Source organism: Camelus bactrianus, chromosome 20 (assembly GCF_048773025.1).
Source record: "Camelus bactrianus isolate YW-2024 breed Bactrian camel chromosome 20, ASM4877302v1, whole genome shotgun sequence".
Taxonomy (NCBI): Eukaryota; Metazoa; Chordata; class Mammalia; order Artiodactyla; family Camelidae; genus Camelus; species Camelus bactrianus.
In genome coordinates this window covers 29,733,048-29,760,777 of record NC_133558.1, presented here as the reverse complement: position 1 = coordinate 29,760,777, position 27,730 = coordinate 29,733,048, and the positions used below count along the sequence as shown (strand labels likewise).

General features: G+C 49.2%; 3 long non-coding RNA genes across 3 annotated transcripts; all 3 read right to left on the bottom strand.

The window, feature by feature from the left end:
- Positions 1-1,379: 1,379 nt before the first annotated feature.
- On the bottom strand, positions 1,380-7,577 carry LOC123613951 (uncharacterized). The gene is made up of 3 exons (XR_006721391.2): positions 6,821-7,577; positions 2,678-2,748; positions 1,380-2,593 (listed from the first exon to the last, which is right to left on the bottom strand). It is a non-coding gene; the product is annotated as an uncharacterized LOC123613951 (long non-coding RNA).
- Positions 7,578-10,526: 2,949 nt separating this feature from the next.
- On the bottom strand, positions 10,527-16,303 carry LOC141574138 (uncharacterized). The gene is made up of 4 exons (XR_012500826.1): positions 16,069-16,303; positions 14,657-14,804; positions 10,982-13,269; positions 10,527-10,782 (listed from the first exon to the last, which is right to left on the bottom strand). It is a non-coding gene; the product is annotated as an uncharacterized LOC141574138 (long non-coding RNA).
- Positions 16,304-19,993: 3,690 nt separating this feature from the next.
- LOC123613923 (uncharacterized) lies at positions 19,994-27,387 on the bottom strand. Its single transcript, XR_006721360.2, has 3 exons — positions 25,387-27,387; positions 24,872-24,952; positions 19,994-23,455 (listed from the first exon to the last, which is right to left on the bottom strand). It is a non-coding gene; the product is annotated as an uncharacterized LOC123613923 (long non-coding RNA).
- Between the last annotated feature and the right edge of the window lie 343 nt (positions 27,388-27,730).

The following is a 27,730-nucleotide window of genomic DNA, read 5'->3' as shown; positions in this document are numbered from 1 at the left end:
CTGATGGACATTTAAGATCTTTTTTTTTTTTCTTCACTGTTTCTTTTGTTTTCACTGTTGCAAATAATGTTGCCATAAGCATCTGGAGAACACAATTTTTCCATTCTCCTATCCATGGACTCTTTCCCCAATGTGTTGCTATCCCAGCCAACTCTGCCGTATCTCCTGGACACGTGGCCCCGAGTTTCTCCCGGGACTTCTGAGAGGAATCGCTGGGCTCTGGGATAGCCACGGCTTCAGCTTTACTAGATCTTGCCAATTTGCTCTCCAGAAGTGGTTGTACCAATTTACACTCCCACCCAGCTCAGTAATCTTTCCATTATGCCAAGCTGCTGCCTGATTCTGCTTTCAATTCTTTCTAATTTATGAAAGGAAAATATAAAAGAGGTGCTATTACCTTATTAAAAACTCCAGCTTCCTTTCCCTGCAGAAAGGAGAGGAAGAGAGAAGGGGAATTGCCTGTTGGATGGGGGCCTGGCACGCATTCATCAACTTTATAGTAGCGCCGGCTTGGAATTCAGGTCTCCTGAGGGGGGAGCGCGGGGCCACTGGAAACAAGAGACACTTTCACCGCGGCCTCCTCCAGGAACGCAGATATAATTTACTCTAAGGTACAAAAACGTTTGCACTTACAGCCTCCCTGGTTCCAATCAGGACATGAAGGGTAAGTGCCAAGACACCAGAGAATAAGCCAGTTCTCATAAACTTTCCAGCCAAACGGCAGACTCTGGAAGGCAGAACCAAGACTGGTAATGAACTCAAGTGCTCAGCCCGGGTCAGCTCTGGGCTCCTTTGAATAGTGACTGGCAGCCCCCCCACCACTGGGGAGGGCCCTCACTTCTCCCTCGACGGTGGCCCCCTGACGCCCCGCCACCCTCCCGGATCCCAGGCCAGGCACCCTCTCCCCACAAAGGCCTGTGGGACCCCTGGGCTCTCTGTCTCCTCCCAGCCCTCCTCCCATCTAGATTCGGCAGCCCCTCTACTCAGCCTCCATACTCTTCTCTGTCAAGGTGCTTAGTGGTTTGATCCAGACTTGTAAGTGGATCTGTTGTCCCCAAAGCCTGTGGTCCCCTGAAGGCAAGGATTATCTCCCTCACCCTGGTCCCCTGCCTGGTGAGCACTGACTGGTTTGCTCTGGGAGGAGAAAAGGAAAAGACAAACCACCGAACAATCAATCCCCCTGCACCTCTCTGTTCCTTTCCATCCTGTGCTGTGGATCTCATCACTCCATATTGTGATTATTTGCTACAGTTTTTGTAGCAAATAAAAAAAGAGAGTCAAGTTTCCCTACTAGACCATGCGTCCCCTGAGAGCAGGGGCCCTGCTGCGGGCAAGTGTCCAGTGGGGACCAGATGGCACGTAGTAGGTGCGCATTGAACTGAGTGGCATTGAAATGTTAGTTTCAGATTCCGATTCGACCCCACTCCCCATGACTAATTAGCTACAGGTATCTCTTCATTGGTACGAAGAGAATGGAAGATTGAGCTCATTAGGGTTTGAGGCATAAGGAAAGATATGAGCCCTGCTGATACCCCAGGTGAGACAGAAGACGAGAGAAAGCCTGAGGGGAGGAAGGGAGAGACCCACTTTAAGTGGAAAGCTCTTTTTAATTTTCCTTTTCTTCTTGTTTTTAAGTTCCAGTCTTGGATCCTAGAAATTACAGGCTCCTTCAGCATCGCCTCTGTGGTTGGAAAAAATGCTCATTTCACTTTTAAAACAAACAATGGAAAGTTCCTTTCAAAGGAAAAATCTTATTAGCCCAAGTCCAAGGGAATCTGTGAGAGTTTCACTCAGATCGGCAGGGATGGTCCACGGGCCAGCGGTGGCCCCCCAGGAGGCAGCCCCAGGGAGGCTCCGTCTGACCTCCCCGCCCTCGAGGGCTCCCTTCTCAGGAGAAGCACCCACCCACCCCTCCCTGCAGGGCCAGGCGTGCAGAAGACCTCACAGTGAACACAAGCAGGAGGAAACCACTCAGACATGAAAGGGCGGAGAATATCCTTTACCCAAATAAACAGCCAGACAAAGATGCAGAGGGAAGCGAATCCCATCAGACAAAGCCACAAATTAAGATCACAAGAGACCGGGCTTGGAAGCCGGGCTCTGTCTTTAAAACATCTTCCAGGAAGCTGCCCCTGGGGCAGCCCTGTCATCCTGCCCGTCCCTCTGCTCAGGCTGGGCCTCTAATGGCCCTCCAGTGGGCATCTGGGCCTGTGCTGAGTCATCAGTGGCGTTGGGAAGCCGGAGGGGACCTGAGCCTGTGGGTGTCGGGGTGAGATGGGTCAGTGATGCAGAAGAGGGACCGTGAGATGGGGAGATGCTGCCCTTCACAGAATCCTGGGAGTCATCAGACAACAGAAAGGTGGCCTGGTGCCTGAGCTACCCCTCTGGCCTGGACAGAGCCCTTCCCACCCGCAAGCAGGGCTGCAGGCCATCCGCCAAGGCTCACATGTGGCCACACTCTTGGATTCACAATTTTGAAACTGGCTCTGCTCAAGCTGCTCCCCGCTTTCCCCATCCCAGCTTTGGGCGCTGGCCAGCAGTCAATTGTGAGGCAAGTTCCAGGATTAGCCAGTCTCTGCTGAGATACCACCACCTGTGCAGGGGAAACAGGGTGAAGTCATTCTGGTGCCACCTGAAGGCTCACTTGGTCTTGTTTAGGGATGAAAATAGAAGATACCTGCATATACTGTAGAGACGAAACAGATAAGACTTCGGGAAAACTTCATGTCGGAAAATTTTAAAATTTAGCTGAAATGAAATAGATAAACTTAAGAAAAATACAACTTACCAAAAGGGGCTTAAGCAGAAATAAAGAATCTGGGTAATCCTATAATTATTAAAGAAATTGAATTGCTAGTTTAATTTTTTAAAAGAAAACATCAGTCCAGAAAGCTTTATAGTGAGTTCAATAAGTCATTTAAAGAATCAATCATTCCAATATACACCAAGGAAGAGAATAAAAGTAATTTATCCTCTCCTCTCTAATTTATTGAGCAGGCTAAGAGGATGAATTTCTTACAAAGCATTAGGTAAAATTGAAAAAGTCATAATGAGAAAACAATAGCTCTTTGCAAACTAGAAATAGAAGAACTCTTCTTAAGTCTGAGAAGGAAAACTACAAAGAATTTGCAGAAATCTCAGGTGCCCTTTGAAATCCCAGAAGCCCTCCCTTTCAGATCAGAAAAATGTGGGGTTACCTACTCTCACTACTCCTAGTCAACACTGCCCCAAGTCATCTCTATAAAACAAGAAAATGAAATAAGATGGCAGAGTTGGGGGAGAAAAAGTATCATTATTTGCAGGTGATTTGGTTTTCCATATAGAAAACCCAAAGTAATCTTGAGATAAATTATTATTAATAAAATAGATTTTTAAGGTGACATATAAGTTAATTTCCTTTCTATATACTAGCAACAATCAGTTAGACAATGTAATAAAGATACTACTTACAATGACAACAAAAATATAAAATATGCAAAAATAAATCTACCAAAGATTTGCAAGCATTCTATAGATAAAGATATAAACATGTATTAAGAGATACAAAGACCTAATTAAATTAATGATATATGTACTTGGATGGGAAGATTCTATGTCCAAAGATGTCAGTTTGCGGGGGGAGGGTATAGCTCAAGTGGCAGAGTACGTGCTTAGCATGCACGAGGTCCTGGGTTCAATCCCCAGTACCTCCTCTAAAAATAAATAAATAAATAAATAAAATAAATTACCCCCCCCCAAAAAAAACTTAAAAAAAAAAAAGATGTCTATTTGCTCCCAGGTTGATGTACAGAGTCAATGAAATTCCAAGCAAAATCTCACTGGATGTGTGTACATGGTAACGGTTGTGGGGGGAAGAACTGGTGGACTAAGAACTAAACAAGCTGATTCTAAAATTTATTTGGAAGAACACAACAAGGGGTCAGGATAATCTGAAGGTGGGGGGACTTGTCCTTCCAGATATCAAAACTTACATACAGTAAAACTATAAGGTTAAGATAGTGTGGTATTTGCACTAGAAGAGACAAAGAGACTTATGGAAGAGAATACTAAACCCAGGGCAGAAGCAGCAGAATGGACTCAACATAACTGTGACACGTTGTTACCTATGAAGGACAAAAATACAAGTGGATTCTTACCTCACACCCTACATAAAAATAAAAATTTTCAGGTGGATTACAAATCTGTGAAAGGCGACAGTGTACATCTTTTAGAATACAGTGGGGGAGGATATTGCCATGACCTCAGAGTAGAGAAGGAGTTCTTTAACAAGGCATGCAAGCACAAACTGTAAAGGACAACACTGACAAACGTGATGACATCAAAATTAAAGTCGTAAAGAGATCATGTTAGACAACAGCAAGAAGCAATGAACTAGAAGCACATACGTGGATATTTCTCAAAGCATAGTGTTGAGTGGGAAAATATGGAACTGAACAAAAATTAGAGTATATTTCCAGTTATACAAGTTAAAAACATATAGACACATTATTTTATTCTTCTTTATGGCTGAGTAGTATTTCGTTGTGTGTGTGTGTCTGTGTGTATACACACTATATATATATAAGATATACAATGTGTATATATGTAATTTAGGAGTATATATATATATATATATATACACACACACATACACACTATATATAGTCACATATATACACAATGACCTTTTCAGCCCAACCTCAAGATCTTTTTATTAATACAATTATCTTTAAAAATTTGTGGTTTTTCTATGAATGATCTTGGGGTTTTCTCCATTAGACAAACACCACACACACAAATCTCTTTGAGATAAGCTCTTCTCTACCTTAGGCTTCTACTGCAATGACTAAACTTACCTGTAAGCTTCTTAGAAGCCCTATTGTTTGATTGAGAGGATCTGTGAGACACATCCTTAAACACTTTAGAACACCTTTTGTCTAGATGGATGGTACTCTAAGGCACACCCTTCAATCTTTCAGATGTCTTAACAAAGGATTTTACAGCCACATCCACAGCATTATTTCTCGACCGTGCTTTCCTGGCATAATTTACTCTTTAGTTGAAAGATATTTCTCAGTTTTATAATCATTTGGCTGCTGGAGGTTCTTGGAAGCTTCTAAATCAGCAAGTCTTGGTTCCTTTTTGTTCAGTAGTCTTTCCTTTAGTGCATCTGCCTCTTGCTGTATTTCAGTGCAAGCAGCAAAATCCAGGGGAACTTTTATTACTTTGGCTAATAATATCTTAGGTAGTTCACCCAGCTCCTTGGCGGCATCTCCTATCCCCCCAGAAGTACAGGCGACACGATTGCTAAACTTTCTGCCACTACATATCAGCGATTCTCCTCTACCCCATTTCTAATAACATAATCCTCGTTGCCTGTTAAGCCCACACCTGCAGCCACCTCTACATCCGGACTGTTCAAGGCAAAACTGTTTAGGTCTTCATTTACACCCTCATCAACATCCTCCTAGCTTCCACTCACTCCCAGGTTCTAAAGCCACCCCAGATTCGTAGGTATTTATTATGGCAGACCTTCCTCTTCCAGGTACCAAAAACCTGTATTACGTATGGATTGCTGTGTCACAAATTACTCCCTAACACTTATTATCACACAGTTTCTGGGGTTCAGAGACTCAGAACCAGCTTCGCTGAGAGGTTCTGGCTCAGGGCCTCTCATGCAGTTATCGTCAGGATATTAGCAGAAGCTGAAGTCATTAGAAGGCTTGCCTGGGACTGGAGGACCAGTTTCCGAGCTGACTCACCCACATGGGTGTTGGCAGGCAGCCTCCGTTTCTCACCGCGTGGCCCTTGCCACAGGCTGCTTGAGTGTCATCACGACACGGCAGCTGGCTTCCCTGAAGCAAGGGATACATGAGAGAGTCTGCCTTTATATTTTAACAAGGATCATTCTGGTTGCTGTGTGGGAAGCCAAGGGCAGAAATGGGGAACTTATTTAGAAGCTAATAAAACTATGTAAGCAAGAGATGATGGTGGCTTGGACGAGAAAAAAAAAAGCAGTGGACGCGGTGGAGATTCCGGTTCCGGGTATGTTTTGACATTTTGCAAGCAGAGCTGGTAAGATGTGCTGAGAGACTGGCTAAGGAGTCTGAGAGAAGAGTCAAGAAGATCGATAAGGTTTTGATCTAAGCAAAATGGAGGCATGAAATCCCCACTACCGGAGGTGGTCACCCTACATACAATTCGAGAACCTTTACTATTCATATTTTACCAGTGAGCAAAGTGAGATTTTGAGAGTTTAAGTACCTTGCTGAAAGGCCCCCAGGTAGGAAGTGATGCAGCTGGTTCTTAACTGCCACACACTATTGTCCACTGAGCCAGGAATATTACTAGATGGAATTGCTTGTCAACATGCTTCACTAAAAACAGCTGGCAGGTGCCCGTGTTGCGTCCAGATGGCTGGCCCAGCCCTGGGCCAGAGGCTGAGAGGGAGAGTCTCCCCTCCACTCACATGCCTGGGGCCACACTGCTCACCGCCTGTGCCCCTGCTATCCTGGGACCCAGCCAGGGTCTGGTGCTGGATGTGAGTCACACTGATGTGGAAGCTTCCAAAAATGCACCGAACACCCCCAGAGGGGAGGCAAGGTCAGGGGAGACCTGTCCCCCACGCACCACCAGGCTGTCTGCTTTCCAGCCGGAGGATGTTAGCACCACTTTAGGAATCCGCCGCCAGGGCCAGCTCTGCCCTGGAAGACGCCGAGGGCGGGAGCCTGAACCATTCGGCCAGGACCCAAGGACAGTCATTCCTGCAGCTGTTCACATCGGGATCCCCAGGGGAGGCAGAGTCCGGCATTTTCTACTCTAACTCAGTTTCCACCCTCACCTGTTAAGCCACAGTCCAGCTCCTGAAGTAGGAGAGGAGGAGGAGGAGGATTCCGAGTGGCCTCCCAGGGAGGAAAGGATCCAGTTTCCAAATGGTCCGCATTCACTTTGTCCTTGCTTGTGACTCCCTTACAGTTTTGGGAGTTGCAATGTCTTCCTTTTTCTCTTTTCCTTCTCCTTCCCTACAGGAGAGGATGTAATGGATGCTTTGTGTACCTGTGAAATTTGTGCATAAGCCCCAAAAGAAACAGTGGATTTGTTTCATCTTGTATGAAAGAAAAAAGAGAAAACCTTGAAGGAGCAAAGCAAAGAACATTTCAGTGGCTCCATTTGGGGTCTAATTAGGAAGAGTTTCCTGGCGGGGTAGGGGGCGGATTTGGAGTGTGGGGACCTTGGGGAGGGGTCTGGGTGTCACCACTTTTTCATTTCAAGTAGAAAACCCAGAGACTCAGAGGGAGACCCACAGTGGGGACCACCGGTCTATGGGGAGTGGAAGAAATGTAGTTAAAACAAGTCATCGCTTTTCACCCATCAAATCAGCGAGGATGTTTTGAAATATAAATCCAGCATTGTGAGGATGTCGTAAGACCACTGTTCCTGTGGCAGCGGGAAGGTAAATTGTCACAACCCTCGGTAAGCAGTTGGGCAGTTTGTATCAAAAGCCTTTAAAACACACCCGCTGTTTGAACCTGGAATTCCTAAACTACAGGTGTGCCGTAAGCAAGCAGTCCTGGACGCACGCAGGCCTTCGGCTAAAGGAGTGCCTGCAGCAGCCTCGAGCATTTGAGGGAAGAGTTGGAAACAATTACAGGGTCGGGGGAGGGAAATAGCACAGTGGTGGGTGGAGCCGGTGCTTAGCAATCCCCAGTACCTCCATGGAAAGAAGGAAGGAAGGAAGGGAGGAAGGAAGGAAGGAAGAGGGAGGGAGGGAGAGAAAGGAAGGAAGGAAAATTTTTAAAAATTTAAAAAAACAATTACAGGAAATTGGTTAATAAATCACGCATCCAAATGCTGACAGTAAAACTTGTGTGGTGGGGGCAGAAGGTATAGCTCAGTGGTAGAGAGCATGCTTAGCATGCATGAGGTCCTGGGTTCGATCCCCAGTACCTTCTCCAAATATAAATAAATAAACCCAATTAACTCCCCCTCATTTAAAAAAAAAAAAAAAACAAGAGAAAAAAATTATTAAAAAAAAAACCTTTCGTGGTAGAAGACTATTTACTGATAGAGGAAGATAGACACTTGTATTGTCAGGTGAGAAAGCAAGACACTTTAAAGGGAGACATAAGACATAAATCATCCAGAGATCATAGATCTGCATCTCTGTCTGACCAATAGCAGCTTATCAAAATGACCAAAGACTCAAACTGGACATTCACATAACCTGGGCAGCCTAACTTACTCTCTCAAAGCCTCAGCTTCCCTACCTGTGAAAAGGGGATAAAAGGCCCTTCCTCATGCCCACGGTCAGAAGGCTTGTCCCCGCCCCACCCTGATCCTCCTCAACCTTCCACACACCCTGCTCAAGCCTCACCGCCTTCAGAAAGTCTCCTGGGGCTGCCTTAGGCCCCAGTCTCTTCCTCCACTGTATCCTCCCAGCCCCGCAGAGGGCTGTGCAGCCCCACCCCCACCTTAGCACATTCGTCAACCTGTCAGTCTTCATCCCAATAAACAGTCCTGGCTCCAGGCTTCCTGCATGTGTGCCCTGCAACAAGTCACCTGATCCCAAGGGGCCTCTGTTTCCCATCTGTAAAATGGGGATAATTGCATCCCCCCCCCCCCCGCCCCAGTGCATCAGGCATGAGAAACAACCTGCAAAGCAGTACGGCTCAATGTGGTCACTCCATGAATGGTAGCTACTGTGATTCAAGGCCAAATGTCCCTCTTCTTGTGTAACTGGCTCTCCTGTCTACAGAAAAGTGCACAGGCTGTGGATGGGGGCCGAGGAGCTGAACCGTGTGAAGGAAGCGAGTGGCCCTCTTAGAGGTTTGAGGATTTTCTACTTCCTTCCTGGTTCTCTGCTGAGAGTAGTCAAGGGGGTTCCCAGCCTGCTGCGTGATTTAACCATCTTGTGCAGGTTTCTGTTCCCCTTTGGAAAGTGTGTTTCCGCCTCCAATGCCACTTTCCCTGAATTTGAGTAAAAGTCTCCAGGACTTTCCAGGTATTGAAAAAACTGCTCTGTGACAGAATTTCCCATCTTGGTGAGTCAGCTGAGGAAGTGGCCTTGGCAGAGACCACCTGTATTTCAGACACAAATAAGGGGCAGGTGTGTGTCTCTGAAGGGCTCACCAAGGAGACCACAGGTGTACAAACAACCATCCAAGCCACAGTCCCAGGTGGCAGGGAACCACTCCAGGAGGGGCAGTCACAGGCGGCTTCCAAGGTCAGGAACTGGTGACACAAGGAACGTAGACTTGAGCAAAGAGAGTAGTAACCTGTGGGGTCCACTTGGAGACCTAATGGTCTCCAAGCTGGGTCCATGTCTGAAATCACCCAGAAGAGCTCATTGCCCTGGTGCCTCTCGCTCCCCAACATGAACACACTCTGGGTGAGGAATCACTCAGCTACCATACTTACCTGCACTAAGATATTGCCCAGAAAGACCAACAACTCAACTGAGAAGTGGCTGAAGGGTACGAACAGCAAATTCAGAGAAAGAGAATACAGATGGCCCCTGTGTGTGTAAAGAACTGGTCGATCTCACCCATCAGAAGAGAAATGCCTGTTTAAAGTCCATTGAGATACCATTTCTCACCTATCAGGTTGGCAAACATGCAGATGTTTGACAACACACCCTGAAGCATGCCAGTTACTAAGTTACCCGCGCTCAGCTCCAAACTCACCTTTCTTGGGCTTTGTGACGCTGGGGCTGAGACTGCAAACCAGACCACTGCCTCGCCAGCAGCTCCCTCTCAGGCTCTGCCATTAGGGGACACTAGAAGGAGACTGCAAGGTTGCAGGTGGGAGGAGGAACTCGCTCTTTCCTATTTCCTATTTTGCTTCCTGTCTGCTTCCTGCTTGTTTACTGTTTTTGAGAGGATCACTCAAAAAATGACTCATAAAATCGGTAAAGTTGGTGAAAGCACAAAATGGTACAACCTTTACATAGAGTAATTGAACAATATCTAACTAAATTACAATTCAATTACCATTTGGCCCAGTAATCAATCTCTCTTCATTCTAAATGGCACATGTTCAAGATTATCTATTGCAGCATCATTTGAAACAGTAAAAAGTGTCCATTTCTAGGGAACTGGCTAAATAAAAGGGTATATCCCCACAATGGCTGCTCTGCAGTAGTTAAAAAAAAAAACTTAGATTATTAAATGAAAAAAGTAAAGCATGATGATGAACACGGTTCTGTGTTTATGCAACAGGGTAAGATTCAAAAACATGTTTCCATTTGCTTACAGTTGCCTATAGAAGCCCTGGGAAGATACACAGGAAGCTAGGAAGGACAATTGCCCAGATAGTTGGAGTGGGGGTGTTGCAAGACAGTTTTCTGCACGTCTTCTGCACTGATGTATTACCTGCACTGCAGTGTTTTGTTGTGAATTATCTTTTCAAAGATGTTTGTGTAGAAACAGCCTAAGAAGATACATAAGTGCCTCCCTCCAGAGCAGAAAACAAGTTTGTTTTCAATCTGGTAAAATTAAGATAATGTCTCACCCCAGGGCAAAGATTGGGCAGGTTTGTTGTTCTTAGCCCAATGTAAAAGATCGAGGGTTCCTAAGCTCAGGGATCCTCAGCTGTGAGGCAAACCCACCACGTGTGTAGCACCCACCTGGGCCTCTCCATGTAGCCTCTGGAACCTGGGAGGCGTGGAGGACCAATGTGAGCATCAGGCTTGCTGTCTGCTGGACCGCGGGTGGTGAATCCCTTCTCAGTTCTTGGTGAGGAAGAGGGGAATGAGATATATGAGGATGGAGTAGGATGGAACTTCTTCTGGGGCATCTTTTCATCCTGTTGTGTTTTGAACCACATGATTGTATTACTTGCTCAATCGTAAGTAATATTTAATTTGAAATAAAAATGTTACTTTGGTATGTGAGTCACAAAACTTTAGACTTCTGGACCTGGCAAGGGCTTTAGAGGACATCAATTATGACCCTGGACTCCCACAGAGGAGGAGACCAAGGTCAAGGGACATGAGATGACTTACCTGGCTAGTTCCTGGTGGATCCTGGAGGAACTCAGACTCCCTGACCTTCAGACCCGTGTTCTTTCCAGCACCCAGGCCGGATCAGAAGAGGCCATCAGATATGAGTGAGATAAGGATGTTGAAAATAGGGCTGAAGACCATGATTTTGACCACAATTTAGCCTACAACCAGTACTACCTGAAATTATCTTCCCAGCCTCCCCCCCCAAATTCTCAATGTTTTGTTCTTACTGTAACATCTACTGCAGAACATACTCTTGTAGTGAATGGCCTCAAACTGTGTTCAGAAGCAAACAAAACACTTAAAAATTGCATGCTGATATTGCTAGTCTGACCTAAAAGACTTATCCATCCTGTCAGAAGCAACCGTGGAGAGAAGACAGATTCAAGGCTTCCTGGAATTGCCCCAAATTCTTAAGTCAGTGGCAGCATGAAATGGAAAAGAGAAGAGTGGGATATAGGGATTTGGGCAGTGGGGGCGCTTGTAGGAAGATGTTCAGAGGCCAAAAATGTTCAAGAATCATTCTTGGTCCTTCAAAGGAAGGATGGCTATAGAACGTGCTTCACAAAGGTTTGTCAAATGAATAAGGGAGAGAGTTAAGTATTGCTGTCACACAGGTACACTTCTAGAATCACCAATATCAAGCCCGCTAATACCTGAGAGTCAGAGAAGGACAACACCTTTGTCCCTGTTGCTGTGGTGCTTGATGTGGTATGGAGAAAGGATACAGGATGGGCCCTGAGAAGCTGCCTCTTCAATCAATCAGACCAGCTCCACATGATTCAGTCCATGTATCCATCCATCCATCTATCCATGTATTCATCCATCCATCCCTCCATCCATCCCTTCATCCATGTATCTGTCCATGCATCCATCCAACCATCCATCCCTCCACCCATATTTCCATCCATCCATCATCTATCCACCCTCTAACCAATCCCAGTCTTCTAGGAGTTTTGAGTCTGGGTAGAGGGGCGGTGAGCAGAGATCACTAGAATACAGTCAGAAAAGTGCCAAAGAATGCTAGTATCTAATGCAGATACATATGAGGTGGACAGATAATGGAAAATGTTGTTTGGCTATTGCCCTGTCTGGCTCCTTCACCAAATGGTGAGCTCCTGAAAAGCAGGAGACTGAGCTTTATTCATTTCTGTCTCCTCTGGACTCAGGATGGCACATACTAAGTCAACATGTGTTCAATAAAACCATGCGTGTGCCTGTTAGTATTAGAATGAATTAGATCATGCTGTGGTAACCAATAAAACCAAAATCTCAATGGCTTAGAACAAACACAAAAGGTTGATTTCTTGCTCATGAAACATGTCCTTCAATTGACGGAGAGCTGGAAACTGCCATCAGGCTGGCCTCGGGCTGATGGAGCAGCCATCACCTGGAACAGCACCTGTCACCACGGCAGAGGGAGAGATGGGGATTTGTGGACTGTGCATTGCCCAGAAGTACCCCCACTTCACCTCTGTTCGTGTGTCATTGACGGAAGCAAGTCACCAAGCTGCACTTCAAGGAGAGAACCGCCCCTCCATGTGCTCAGAGGGAGGTCAGGAAACACTTGTGTGATAGTCTGCCCTTCTGCTCCCAGAATACTTGACTCACCCTCTTCATCCCGTGAGAAATCAAGTCCCCTCTTCTCTCAGGGAGAGTTGGAAAGTCCCCTGCAGACGTCTGGTGGAGGCCCAGCAGCTCTGGGTGACGCACAGTAGCTCATTTCCTGATAACTTGATGACAAGTTATCTGCCCCACCCCTCCAAGGTACCAGGGGGCCCGGGGCAGGACGGCTCTGCAATCCTGTTAGGGAACAAAGGGAGGCCTGAGTAGACACGGAAGTCCCACCTCAAGGGCACCCATCCTCCCAGAGCAGACACTGAGGTCCCACTTTGAGGGCACCCAGGATTGTTTCCTGTTTTGGCCCAAAGTTCACTCTCTGGAGAAGTTCCCATTGTCCGTTGCTCTCTGAGGCCTCTGATCAGCTCTCTGGAGGATTCTTTGCCTTTCACTATTCCCTTTGACAAGTCAGAAGTGAGCTCTGGGGACCATGTCCTTTTGGGGGGCTGAGCAGCACTCCTCAGCAGCACACCAGAGCCTCCACTCTCTGGTAGGGCGGCAGTCATCGCGGCAGAGGGGATGTTCAGACATGGAAATCACATGCTGGCTCTTAATGCTTCCACATTGAAGTGATGTGTGCCTCTTCTGTTCACATATTTCTGCCCACAGCATGTCACCTGGCCAAGCCCGGCTCCAGGTGGGCAGGAAAATGTAATTCTCCCAAGTGCCTGGAAGGAGAATTGGGAATCCCAGTGAGTGATCTTTGTGCTGAGTGACTTTCATCTGGCTCTGAGGTCAGGCCAGCCCTCCAAAAACTGGCATGTGGTTAATTTCGAGAAGGGCAGCTTTGACCAAGAGGAAGAGAGATCAGAGGGAAGAAAGCCTCAGCATGGGGCCCATTCCCTCAAGATGTGAAGCTGAGAAGGGTGAGGTCCAGGCGAGTGAACCGGCACGCCTCCCTGTTCCCCAGGTCTGACAGGAAAGATTCTGCTATGGGGGGCTGCAGAGCTGACTTCTGGAAAATAAAAGGAAGGCCATCTCCTCTGTGGGGAAGTGTGGACCATGTCCTCCCATCCAGGGGCCCATGGAGGAACCACACCATCTCTTAAGTGACCTGTGGAATCTTGTGAGTCAGGAAGCTACAGATGTTCAGAAATGCCCCTCACCTCTTGCGGGTGATGTCACATCTTCCAGCTGCGTCCCCCTCATCCTGCCCCTGGCACTGGAAATCAGAGGGGACCTGGGGGCACCTGGACGGCAACTGTTATGGGCCTACTGCCTATGAACTAACTGGAAATAAGTGGAATTTATAAAAACTCTCAATTACAGACTGTTCTTAAAGCAATCAAACACCGTCTAAAGAAATACAGTTTATTCCTTCTGAGGACGGAGAGTAACCTGACACGGGCTATTGGCAAGGAGAGAGCGGCGGGGCTGCCTCTGGTGCTTCGATGACGAATGAAGTGGAATTAGCACAGCAATTGGTTACATGTAAACTACACCTCCAAAGTACTTAAAAGCCATTTGTTCTCTTAAGTGGATTAAACGTCTCCCTTCCTTCCACCTTTTCTTCCCCCTTACATCTTTCTGCAGTCGGTGAAACAGGCAACCCCCTACCTGGCCCCCAGCCCAATCCCGCCACTTCCCCGCTGGTGGGTTCTCACCAGCCATGCTGTTACCCTGCTAATAAGCATCATTTTCTCTAGGCTGGCTTTTGCACTTTGCCCAGAACTGTCCTAAATTGCAGGCCATTTCTCTAATCAGTAGCAAATACAGGTGTCTGAGGTTCTCGATCTTCAGAAACATTAAAGCACTGTGTCCATGTGGAGGAAACCCTTCCAGTCAGGAAACATGAAGGGAGAAAAGCCTTTTGGGAGTGAGTAAACACCATTTGCAGGTGGAGACGCTGAAGGAGGAGGCTAGGGTCTCTGGGGGTTACATTTTTGCAGCTTAAGAGCCTTCTCTAAGCCCTGGGTTCAAGGAGATGCACTCCCAAGGGCCCCAGGAAAAGCCTTCTTGTGGTAACACAAACCTGCTACAACTCCCCTACGTCTGAGCCCTGTTTGAAGTGATTTACATGAAGATGGGGGCAGGAGAAGTCATGGGGACACTCACGTGCACTCTGTCCCTCTGTTGCAAGTAGGAAGCCTCTGCTCCTGCACCTCTGGGAAGGTTTGTGGTGCAGTTTCGGGGTAAAGGCTGCTTGGGAACAATCCATCTTCTGGGCCTATGCCTTCCAGAAACCGGAGAAGCTTCATAGGATCTGTCAGTGGAAGAGAGGGCAAGGGGAGAGGGGGCGAGGGGACCCTATACAGTGCAGTCTCTGGATTTTCCCTCATCAGTAGGACCTGTAGCCTCCCATCCCCACCCCACAGAGGTGACAGGACCTCCCAGAGAAATGGTCACCCGGTGCACCTGGGTGATGGAGGTGGGGAAGGTGACCCACCATCCCAGTTTTCCCAGAACTGAAGGGATTCCAGGACAAAGGACTTTCAGCCCTAAAACTAGGTAAGCCTTGGGCAAATGGGTGGGGCAGATGTCCTGGCTGACCGCAAGAGGAAACCACGTACCGAGAGGAGCTGCAGGTGACCCTACCCCAGTTTTCCGCCCCACAAACTCCCTGATTCTTGCACTAGACCAGGAGAGGGGCTCCCAAGGCAGTGGGGACTCAGGGTCAGACTTAATTTGATATACAGCAAATAATGGAGTTTGACTTTTCTTTATGCCAAGAGCTGTCTGCTTATCTCTTCCTGTCTCTGTGTCAAGCCTTCCTTCCCTCTCTCCTCCTGCCCCCACATTAGACCAAATGAGATCTCCTGGGGGCTCACTGGCCACCAGGGTGACCAAGGACGGGCCTGAGTATCTGGCTTCCCTCTTAGCTCCCAGCCTAGAACTTGGGCTTTTGTGTCAAAGAGGTGCCACCCTGCAACCTCCCCACCCCATTCTGGAGGGGGAGGGGGAGCCGCACCCCCAATGCAGTCGGGGGTGTAGGGGGGTGTGGGGGACTCGGCTCACTCGCAGAAGCTGGCAGCATCCCCCACTCTGAGGGGTGCTGTCTCACAAACCCCCGGACAGGAGGGAATTCCTCGGCAGCACTTGCTCGCTCAGATAACCGGCAGGACCACAGAGCGTGCCAGCACTCAGAGCAGAAATGGCTTCAGTGTGCGCTGTCTGTTCTCCGAGGCTCAGCCTGACGCTCGCAGGCCGCAGTGGGGGCGCTGAACTGTCAGAAGGCGTTAAGGTACCAGCCAGCATCCACACACTGTGGGGAAGCTACCCAACCAGCTCTCCCTGGCCGAAATCACCAGAACCCCATCATCTGGACAAAGCCGGGTGAGAGAGACCACGATGGGGCTCAGCTGGGACAATGGCTAGCAGGTGCCCGGTAAGGGAGCCCTTTAAAAACAAATCCCCACAGATGCCACTGAATTCCCCCAAGACTTGCGAGGTGGCGTAACCCCAGTGTCACCTAAGGCCACCTGTCCCTTAAGATGCAGACCGAGTAGGCATGTCCAATGTCCCCTCACCAAGACTTCAGCAGTTCTCCGAGACCCTTTTATCCTGGCCTCCTCTGGCTCTGGTTCTGGGCTTCTGTTCCTCCTCCTCCTCTCTGTGCTCTTCCTGTGATGCCTCCCCAGCACTGAGCCAGGAGAAGAGGACCCTTTTCCCCACCCGCCAAGCCTCTCCACACAATCAGGCATGGAAATTGGGTGCAGAGATTCTTCTGAAGATTCAGGGGCAACAGCAAGAAGCATGCCTCTCACTCCAAGCTGCAGGGGAAATAAAGAGTGGACCCTGAAGTTCTTAAGAAGTCCCTGGGCCATTTCCTCTCCCTCGGCTTCAGGTCCACGTTGCTCCAGCCCTCTCTCCCCTAATCCCCCTGCCCTGAACCCATCACCACCTCCTGGTCCCTTCTTATGCAGTCTAGGATGAGTCTCCATCCCTCCTCTTCCTCCAGTTTCCTCCAAGGAGCCCCCTCCCACCCCTAAGGGTCCTATCTGTGCATTTTCATAAACTAAGACTGTTCCTTTCCTAAGTGAAATTGATGCGGGCTGTGGTGAAATGGTGCTTTTCTTCCCCTGAAAGTACCACTCTTTAGGGATGAGGACATTTGGGCTCAGACAGGCTAAGTAACTTAGTCAAGGTCACACAGCCAGTAAGAAGTAGAACTGGGATCACACTGGGATCTGTCTTCACACAAAGTTGCATTTCTTCCTGGGCTGACCCTGGGCTGGGCTGACGCCTTGGCCTGCAGGAGGGGTCAGCAGCCAGAGGAGCAGGGGGTTCTGAGAAGGGGTCTGCATAACCCAGGCAGGAAGCAGGGGTGCCTGGAGTCCAGAGAGACAGGCAATCCTGAGATCTCGCGAGCCCACGGTAGGTGGCTGGGCCAAGAGCACAGGCCAGGGCCTAGGGGGAGGGGCTGGCACAGAAGGGAGGGCCTTGGTCCCCGAGCAACAGGATTCAGGTTGAAGGAAGTCAGGAAGGAGAAAAGCAGGCAGGCCTGGGAGGGTTGGGGGAGCCTTTAGCTCTAAAACAAAGCATCCAATCCCCGGGTGCCAGGAGCTGTGCTAAAGCCTTTACAGCTGTCGTTGCTAACCCACAAAGCAAGCCTGAGAGGTACCTATCCTCCCAACTAATAGATAAGGAAACTGAGGTTCCCAGTGGTAGAGTCACTTCCTCAGAGCCCCAGGCTAGTAAACAGCTGGCCAGGACTCAAATCAGGTGTGTCTGCCTCCAAGTTCTGTGACGGTTCCCCTTCTCCCCACAACTTGAGCCAACAGGTGAGGGGCCTTGGGCTGTGCCCTGGGCCCCTGGTTCTGGGGCAGGTAGAACCCAAGTCCTGTCTTGGCTGCCAACTCCCAGCTCAGGGTGAGTGTCTGTGGCTGACCTGAGTCCAGGGTCTGCCATGTTGGCTCTGGGAAGAAAATCAGCTCCTAGGGGTTGTTGGTAATTGGGTCTGTCCATTCCCACCTCAGGGACACTGCCCTGCTCTGGAATATTCTCCCCCCAGGTTTCAATATGGGACTCAGTTCAGGTTTTGGAGAAGCTCCCCAACCTCCCATCCAAAGTCATCCCCAGACCCTCTCCACCTCCTCAACCTGTGTATTTTCTTCAAGGCACTGGCCTGAAATTTCTCCGTTCCTTTAATCATTCATTATTTATTGTCTGCACCCTCCCCCAGCATGACAGAACCAGCATGTCTGTCCCACCCTCCCTGAACTTCCGGCACCCAGATCAGGGATCACACAGCCATCGTCCACCAGATATCTGGTGAATGAAGGGGGCAGACTGATTACCAGAACAGATCATCTTTATCCATTTTGATGCCCCTCTTTCTGCAATCACCTCACCAAGAACTTTTTTGTGCCCATTTTCCCCTGAAAAATTGCTATGGGGAGAAATCACATCTCAAGCAGATGTCAGCCAGTAGGAGTCCCAGGCAAAGCCGGCATTCCTACCTGGTGGGCCTCCTGGCTGGCTGAGCAGGCTTTGACCTGACCTCTGCAGAGGACACTGGGCCCCCAGCCACCCACCCCTCTGCCACCTCCTCTTCTGCTCACCCACCTCAGGGCTGCAGGGAAACAAAGACAGCTCTTCCCCATCATAGCCTTGGGGGCCTTGTGGTGGAATGGAAGGTACTCAGGGCCCAGCACGGGAGCCACCCGTCGAGGCCTAAGGACGAGGCTCAGCCCCAGGCGTGGACCTCGAGGCCCCGGGTCCGCCTCCACCAGGCTTGTCATCACCCTGATGCAGTTAAGTTCCTCTTCTGGCGAACAGATGCAGCCAGTCTGTCTTTAACTGCCCTGCAGGGAGGCAGGGATCAATGATATATGAAATCGGAAGTACTCGTGCATCTCAGATGAAAAGCATCACAGTCTGAGGGAGATTCTCGGCCGCATTGCTCGCCCCTGCAGGTCTCGCTGCTTTGTCTGGGACATTTTCATGTGGGTGTGAGGTTTAGGGTTTGAAGGAAAAACACAGCCCGTTTCATAGAGCTATTACAGGATTTTCTCCGTAGGAGCTGTAGGTCTCTGCAGGGCCCTGAAATGTTTTGACAGCTCATCCAAACTCAGAAAACCCGACGCCCAAACGTGCCAAGGAGATGCTTATGGCTTGCTCCCCATGCCCCCGGGAGCCTCCCCTGCCGGCTCCTCACAGGTCCATCAGCCACCCTGCCTGTGGGGACCTGTGCACGTGGCCCTGTTATGAATCAAGTTTGTCCTCCCGTTCAGATGCGGGGAAATGGGATGATGAATTCATTTCCATCACCATGCTGCCCGTAAGTCACGGCTTTGAGGGCCTTTTTTTTTTCTTTCATTTTTGGAGTTTTCAATGACAAAGATTTCATTATTCGAAGTAATAATTTTTTACCAGAGCAATGCGAGATTTCGCTCTACCTGAATTAGGCCCATATGTGAGAGGGAGGCCCCTGAACATCAGTGTCTGGCAGCAGAGGGAGGTGGAGGGGAAGGGAGGGGGACAGTTAGGGCTCCTTCTGTGTTCTCGCCCCTCCCCCTATTCTCTTCTTTTTTCTCTGTGTGGGGTGGGGGTATTCACTTTATTCTCAGCCTCCCTCCTCTCCCTGTGCCCTCCACCCTCCATGGTCTCTCCCCTAGGTGGTAACTCTGCCCCAATGACAGCCAACAGGGCTATGTTGACCTTCTGTCTCCTCTGCCTGCCTATTCTCCCCTTCCCCACTCCAAATCCCCTTAAATAATAAACAATAAACAAATGAGATTAGTTGTTGGGGCAAAGAATAGCAACCTTATTCAGAAAGCCAGCAGACCGAGAAGATGGTAGACTAGTTTACCAAAGAAGCATCTTACCAAGTTAGAATTCAGGCTTTTCCTAGAGCAATCTACCCAGGCAATGGAAATAAGAGCAAAAATAAACAAATGGGACCTAATTAAACTCATAAGCTTTTGCACAGCAAAGGAAACCAAAAGCAAAACAAAACGACAACTTACAGAACGGGAGAAAATATTTGCAAGTGGTGCAACTGACTGACAAAGGCTTAATTTCTAGAATATATAAACAGCTTATACAACTTAATAAGAAAAAAACAAACAACCCAATCCAAAAATGGGCAGAAGACCTAAACATGCATTTCTCCAATGAAGACATACGAATGGCCAATACACATACGAAAAAATGCTCAATATCACTAATTATCAGAGAAATGCAAATCAAAACAACAATGAGGTATCACCTCACACCAGTCAGAATGGCCATCATTCAAAAGTCCACGAACAATAAATGCTAGAGAGGGTGTGGAAAAAAGGGAACCCTCTTACACTGCTGGCGGGAATGTAGTTTGGTGCAGCCATTATGGAAAACAGTATGGAAATTCTTCAAAAAACTAAAAATAGACTTACCATATGATCCAGCAATCCCAATTCTGGGTATACATCTGGAGGAAACTCTAATGTGAAAAGATACATGCACCCCAATGTTCATAGCAGCACTACATACAATAGCCAAGATATGGAAGCAACCTAAATGTCCATTGACAGATGACTGGGTAAAGAAGCTGTGGTATATTTACACAAGGGAATACTACTCTGCCATAAAAAAGAATAAAATAATGCCATTTGCAGCAACATGGATGGACCTAGAGAATGTCATTCTAAGTGAAGTAAGCCAGAAAGAGAAGAAAAAATGGTATCATGTGGTCATGATATCACTCATATGTGGAATCTTCAAAAAAAAAAAAGGACACTATGAACTCATCTTCAAAACAGAAACAGACTAGCAGACATAGTAAACAATCCTATGGTTACTGGGGAAAGGGGGTGGGAAGAGATAAGTTTGGAAGTTTGAGATTTACAAATGTTAGCCACCACATATAAAAATAGATTTTTTAAAGTTTCTTTTGTATAGCACAGGGAACTATGTTCAATATCTTGTAATAACCTTTAATAGAAAAAATATGAAAACGAATATATGTATGTATATACATAACTGGGACATTGTGCTGTACACCAGAGATTGACACACTGTAATTGTACTTCAATTTAAAAAAAAAAGGGAAGGAGGTGTGGTTGGTTGCTGCAAACTTCTTAGTGTTAGAATCCTTTGTTCTTGCAGCTGTCCACATTGGTCAGGTCACAGTGTTCCTATAAACCTCCAATAAGACAAATGTTCTTCTCTGTGCTGCAACTTTTTATCTCTATGGGAATGGAAAAGTGTCATACCTTTAAAGGTCAGAACCTTGAGAACAGGCTCTCCTGTGTTTTTCAGGCTATAGGCAAACTTCTTTCAGCTATAGAGAAAGAAATAGAACACAAAGGCTAAAGTAAAAGAAACATCCAACATGGAGTCAGATTTGTTCCTCTCTATTACAATGTTAGGGAGCTAGAGGGCCCAGCAGTTGTGCTTGGAAGCCCAAGCTCAAGACCTGGGCCTCAGATAGTCCCGTCAGCCACAAAGGATGCGCCTGGGGTCTTCTCTGCTCCCCCAGTTTCTCAGGCACCACTAATGCATCAGTTACCTTCCTCAAAAATGCAGTGACAATGTGCGTGGGGACAGAAGAGAGAAGAGAAGCTGGGAGGGGCAGGACCTGCCCAGGGAGGGCCTCTGTGCACCCATTGGCTAAGAGCAGCCCTTACGGCCCCCACCGCAGGCCCTATTACAGGCCAGTCCTCAGTTCCTACCTTGACAACCTCACCAACCACCTCCTGTCATGAATCTGGAGTTCTGGGTGAGTAGCTGGAGGTATGAATGACGGATGTATATGCCGGGGCACGGTGAGATTTGAAGGCAATAGGACAAGTTTTTTGATTAAAAAAGGGTTTAAGGTGAAACTCACATAACATAAAATTTACCATATAAAAAGGTATACTTCAGTGGCCTTTAGCAACTACTACTTTTATCTAGTTCTGAAACATACTCATCACCCCCAAAAGGAAACCCGACACCCATTAGGCAGTCCCTATTCCCGCTCCCCGCAGCCCCAGCAATCACTGATCTGCTTTCAGTCTCTATGGATTTACGTATTCTGGACATTTCATATTAATGTGGTCCTGTAAGATACGGCCTTTAGCGTCTGGCTTCTTTCACTTAAGAGTAATGTCTTTGAGGTCCACCCACGATGTAGTACAGGTCACTGCTTCATTCCTTTTTATGGCCGAATCATATTCCATTATATGTCTATACCCCATTTTGGTTATCCATTTGTCTGTCAGAGATTTTTTGCCACCTTTGGCTCCTGTGATTTATGCCGAGCATGAGTGTACAAGTACTTGTTTGGTTCTCTGCTTTCAATTCTTACATACCAAGGAGTGGAATTGCTGGGTCACAAAATCATTCTATGTTAACTTTTGGAGGAAGGGCTGACAAGTTTTCCACAGGGGCTGTGTCATTCATGTCCCCACCAGTGGAAAGGTCCTAGGAATCCTCGGACAGACAGCACGTGGTGGAGGATTCACCAGGGGGTTTTGTGTGATGTGTGGAGGTCGAGATGGGGCTCCTCCCTGGTGTTCGCCGGGCACCCAAGTTCAGTGCCCAGAACAGTGCAGCCTCAGAGGCCCTCAGGGTCTGAGGTGTGAAGGAAGAGGAGGTGGGAGGGAGGTCCAGGGAGGTGATCGTGATCAAGCTTCTGGGACACAGAGTTTTGCGACACGACAGAGCCACACTGAAAGTCAAGGCCAAGTGCCCAGCACTGGGCAGACTTCCCCACTCGGGCTCCACCCCCAGGCAGCAGTCTGGGGAGCCTGACGCCTCTGTAGATCTCATTACTGGAGATTGGGCTGAAACACGAAATGATGAAAACGTAAAACATGAGGGAACAGGCTGTAAATCACTTATTGGCAGCCCGCTCTCCTCCTGGCCACGCCCAATCCGAGCCCGCTGCTGCTGAGGATTTCCTAGCGGCCTGGACCAAGCTCTCCCCTCGGGTGCCAAGAATCTGACCTGAGAACTGAAACCATGTGAGGAAAACACCTCGGGGCCTGACTCATCCCGCCCTCCAGCTGGGAGATCACCCTCCTGGCCCGGAGCCCGCCAGCCCCAGGCCTTGAGAAAACCCTGCCCTTCCTCACCGGCACTTCCTCGGCTTGTGAAATGCGGACGCTCGGCTTGCCTGGCCTCCCAGACCCTCCGGCGTATTCCAGATGTGTCTTGGGTCCACGGGGTTTCCCGCAGTCCTGGCTCTCCTCACTTGGTCCCAGGGAGGAAATTGGGAAACAGAGAAAAGGAGTGACTGGTTCAGGGAGGCCCTACGGGAAGGTTGTGTGGGGCCAGCGTCTGCAGCAAGGTCCCCGAGGCCAGGTGTCCCGCCCATCCCCGCCGTGCGAGGCTGGGCCAGGTGGGAAATGGGGACACCTGGGAACGTGCAGCCTGGGTGACTGTTGAGCCTCTCAGCTCCGATGTTCTTGGCTGTGGGTCTTCAAGGAGCAGCCAGTCCCAGCCAGAGCCCCAGTGCAGTGCCAGTCCCCCTCCTGCCCCCTAAAGAACAAGGGTGGTGCCTCGGTCCACCCACAGCTGAGCAGACCACTCAGTTTCCCACCTCAGCTGCTCTCATTGCTCTGAGGGTCCATGTAGATGGTTCCTTTTTAAGCTCATGGGGAATCAAATGTTGTCCTTTCATCTGAAGATCATTTAGCAAAGCAGGGATCCAGGCGACAAAAAGACTATGGTTACAATGAAGTAAAAGGTCAATGTGTCCAACTGCTCCATCCTCGGGTACCAAGCCCGTCAGCTGCAGCAGCTTGCTGCGCGGTGAACTCTTGTGGAAATGCGTACCTTTCCGCCCTGTGCAGGGAGTTCAGCCAGAAATGCCTCTTCCTCTTACTGCGTGCAGCCGTCTCGGCTCCCCAGGCTCACATCTCTCCATCAGAGTCCTGTCGTCGTCGGCCCATAGGGCTGGGCACACAGTAGGTGCTTCATAAATGTATGTGAAAGAGTCTCCGAGAGCTGTCCAGGAAAGGAAGACAGCATTTCAGTTACCCGTGGCTGCCAAACAAACCACCCACAACTTAGTGGCTTAAAACAACTACGATTTATTCTTTCTCATGAATCTGTGGCTTGGCTGGGCTCTCTCAGCAGCTGTGCTCACCTGGGAGCTGGATTGGGGCTGGAGTGGCCACAGTGGCCTCTTACCCTCCGGGGCCTCTCTCCCGCAGCCTGGCATTATGCAGTGATCTCATCTGGACTTCCCTAAAATGTGGTGGCTGGGTTCCCAGAGGGACCACTCTGAGATGACAAGCCCCGTGTTCAAGCCCTATCAAGCCTCTGCTTGCATCACACTTGCTAATGTCCCATCAGCCCAAACAAGCCACATGGCCAATCTTAGGAAAGGGACCACAGAGAAGTGTGAATTCTGGGAGACATGGTCCGTTGGAGGCCACCAATGCAATGATCGACGACAGCTGGTGAATCCCACCCCCCTAAACCCCCCATCATATTCTGCACCATCCTCCCTTCTCCCAAGGAGAAGGAAGACAGGGCAGATTTCTCAGCAGACAGACATTTCCTAGAGTCCTCCACTCTTGAAGTGGGGGGAGGTTCCTTGGGTTTTAACACCATCATGCAAAAAGCATGCAGGGATTTCTTTTCAGATCCTGGAGGGTAAGTGGGACCATCATTTGCATGCATGCATTCATACTTTAATTACTTCATTCATTCACTGGACACAGTGCGGAGCACTGCCATCTCGGGGCACTCGGGGATCAAGGTGTAATAAGGCAACCCTGTTACCAACAGCAGCGCGCGCTGGTCCCCCCACATCCTGTGGGCCATGGGGACCAAGAGTGGCTGCACAGGGGTTAAGAGCATGGACCCTGTTGGCAGATGGCTTGGCTTCACGGTCTAGCCCTGCCTCACACCAGCTCTGTGAACTTGGGCCCCCTGCCCGACCTTCCTGAGCCTCCCGTTCCCCATCTGAATTCTCTGGAGGTGTCAATTCCTCAATCCCTGGACAGTACTCAGAACAGCCCTGGCAGGGAATCAGCACCAGGCAAACGCTTGCCAATATTGTCCATGATGAATCCTCCCAGAAAGAACTTCTCTCCCACTTAGAAAAATTATCTACATTAGATGTAAACAGAAGCAGACCAACCTGGCAATGTCTGAAACAGAGGAAAAACAAAAACTCCCCTCCACAGTCCACATATCCAAAGAGAACCACCTGGTGTGGGCACTGAAATACGTACCAATGTCCATTCTTTTCTGGACAAAAAATTGTCTCACTCTATTCACACTGTTCACAGCCTGTCAAATAAAGCTTAAGAATATGTCAAAAGTGTTGGTCATAAATATTACTTTACTTCTTGATCTTACTGACTACGTGTGTTTTGTTGTGTGACAGATGCCTTATAGGGAGACACTTACATGATTTGGGATTTTTCGTGCGCATATATTGCCGGGATGACTCCTCAGCCATGTCCCTGATCACATCCTCAGAATAAACTCCTAGAAGCAGAAATGCTGGATTCAGAGGGCAGACCCACGTGCACATTCTCCCAGGGCTTTGTGGGCCGTGGGATCATCTTTTTCTCGCTGGAGAGCAGTGGTGTCCGCCTTGAGAGCCATGGCACCCTGAGCAGGGACTTCCTCCCCGTTCGCTGCTCCATGCGGCAAGCAAGGCCAGAGATACTTCTAAAGCCCTGGGAGCCTTCTGCCTGCCCATGACCGGTGATGTGCCCCAGGTTTCCACCCGACCCTCCAGCACCCCTCTCTACACACTGGATTTCCCCAGCTTCATTGCCCACTCTCCAGCAGGTAACCCCAAATCTACCTGCCCTGCTCTGATGCCCACCTCCTGCCTGGACCTTATCGCCGCCTGACTGTCCCACGGGAGCTTCACACTCATCCAGCCTCAACCAGCCTTCTTGCCTTTCCCATACCTGCTCCTGCAAGCTGTGTGAGCAGAGGCACAGGTGTCGGGGTCGGGAAGCCTGGTTTGACTCCTGGCTCTGCCACTTTCCGGCCAGGTGACTGGGAAAGTGAGCTGCAGTTTTCCCCAGCTGCAGAATAGGGATCAGAACCATAGCCTCTCAGGGCTTTGAGGATTCAGTGAGGTGACATCGGATCCGGATGCAGTGTCAATGCTTCATAAATGGTAACGAGAGCAACATGTATTATCATTTTTACTGTCACTACCCAATGCTCTAATCGGACACCTCCCTTTCATTTCCCCCTCCTCCCGGGGTCTCTGCTCCTCCACAAACCCAGGAAGTAAACCCCAGAAGTAGTCTTCTGCCCTGCCCTGTGCACATGCATTCAGTGGGCTCCCTGCCCACCCCTCAACCCCCGCCAGCACACGGCAGATGCCTGGAAAGCTGCTTGAGTGAAAAGTACGGTGGTCCCCATCTCTAACAAGCCGTGGGACCCGCGAGATCACTTCCTCCTCTCTCTCTCTGGACTCTGCTTCCTGATTTGTAAACTTATCCCCAAGGGCTCTGACAGGGAAATGCTGCGATTCCCCATCCCTTTGCTGGTTCCCAGCCCCAGGGAACCTGGGAGCCTGGCTGCATCACTCAGGCAGGCAGATTCTAAGCGGGAGTGGACAAGATGACAGCTGCAGAGATAACCCCTCCTTTATCATCGAAACCATCAACCCTCCCCGAGATTTCTGGACTACTGTCCCTTGGCTGGCTCGGAAATTTATTAGCTCTACCAATATTTTCTTTCGTAGTTCTGTAAAGCAAGCTCAAACTCGGTGAGCACTGCCTATGCAAAGACCTTAAACCACATGTTTATTTTCCTAAGCTATAAAAAGTTTATAGGGGAGCTGGACTCCTTGTCTGACACACCAGGCTCAGAATTGCTACTGCATTCCACAGGAAGACAAGGGCCCTGTGTCAGCCCGGGGTGGGCAGGAGGGGTGGAGGAAGGCTGGCCAGCCCGCGGCGGAAAGAGCACAGGGCGTGGGACAGGACGAGAGTCGCAAACTCAGGGGGTGGAGGGGGCGCTGGGGAGGAAGGACGAGGATGGAGGGTGGTACCAGCGTGCAGCAAAGCGACACCAATATCAGGATGTGTGGTTTCTCCAGTGTCTCTCTCCTGTCCCAGCAGCTTTGAGGACACTGAGTCAGCAGAAACATAGGCTGGCCCACCTTCTGACATAGTCCCGTTGTCCTAGAATATGGAGTCTGAGATGCTTGGCTCTGGAATAAACTACCAAGAGTGGGCACCTTTGATTAGTTGCTCTCTAGTCCATACTGACCTCAGCCCACCTGCCCACTCACCTCCACCAGCCCAGGGCTTCACAAGTATCAGATGCCCAGTGTCATTCAGACCTCAAGCACCAGGACATGCACTGAGACACAGTGTTTTGATTCACCAGCTTGGATTTCTGGGATCTCTGAGATGGGATGAGCCTTTGAGAGTAGAGTATTTCTACTTGGCAGGCAGGCCTGGGTTTTCCCACCAAGATGGTGCCTGCAACTTTCAGTGGACATCATAAGTGGTTCTTGGACCCCAATATCTACACCACCTCCTGCTGAGACCCGAAAGGCTCACTGAGTCTGGGTCCTTAGTCCTCCAGGCCCCTGGTCCTGCTCTGCCCCATCGTGGCTGCATCACAGGGGTCACATCCAAGGGGAAGGAAGGAGAGGAGGGGGTGAAGCACCCCAGTTCTCATTATTCCAACTACACAGATTTGAGCACTGGATGGAGGGAGGGGCAGGACCAGGTGACCTTCAAGGTCTCTTCCAAACCTGAAATTCTATGATTCTTAGGAGAAGAAGGAAACTGCCATTTGCTCAGAGGAGGGATTCTCAACCTTCTCAAGGGCAATGTCTCTTCTCTATTACAAATATGTCATAATGCTCCTTCACTGCCTGGGCACTCACCTCCACTCACCTTCCCTGTCTCCAATCCTGAGCTCCCGGATTCCCACCTTGCTCCTGAGGCCGGGCCAAAGAGCCCCCCACGCCCCACCCCCCCCACCCCCAGGCCCCTGACATGCCCTCACCCTCATCCACGGGGGCTGCCACCTGCAGAGGAGTCGGGGGAGCAGAGGACAGGCGGTCGGCCAGCAGAGGCATGCACTGCCTGCATGAAGATAATCCACATTTCCTTTCATATAAAAATGTTTGGAAGGTGTAACGCTTGAGTAAAATTGGTTTTCTAGGGGCCATCCTTTTTCATCCAGGAACCAGGGCTGGGTCCCAGGCAGTTTCTTTTGGGGGGGGTAGTAGCCATCCTCATGGGTATGAGATATGTGATGCAGTTTTTATGTTTGTTT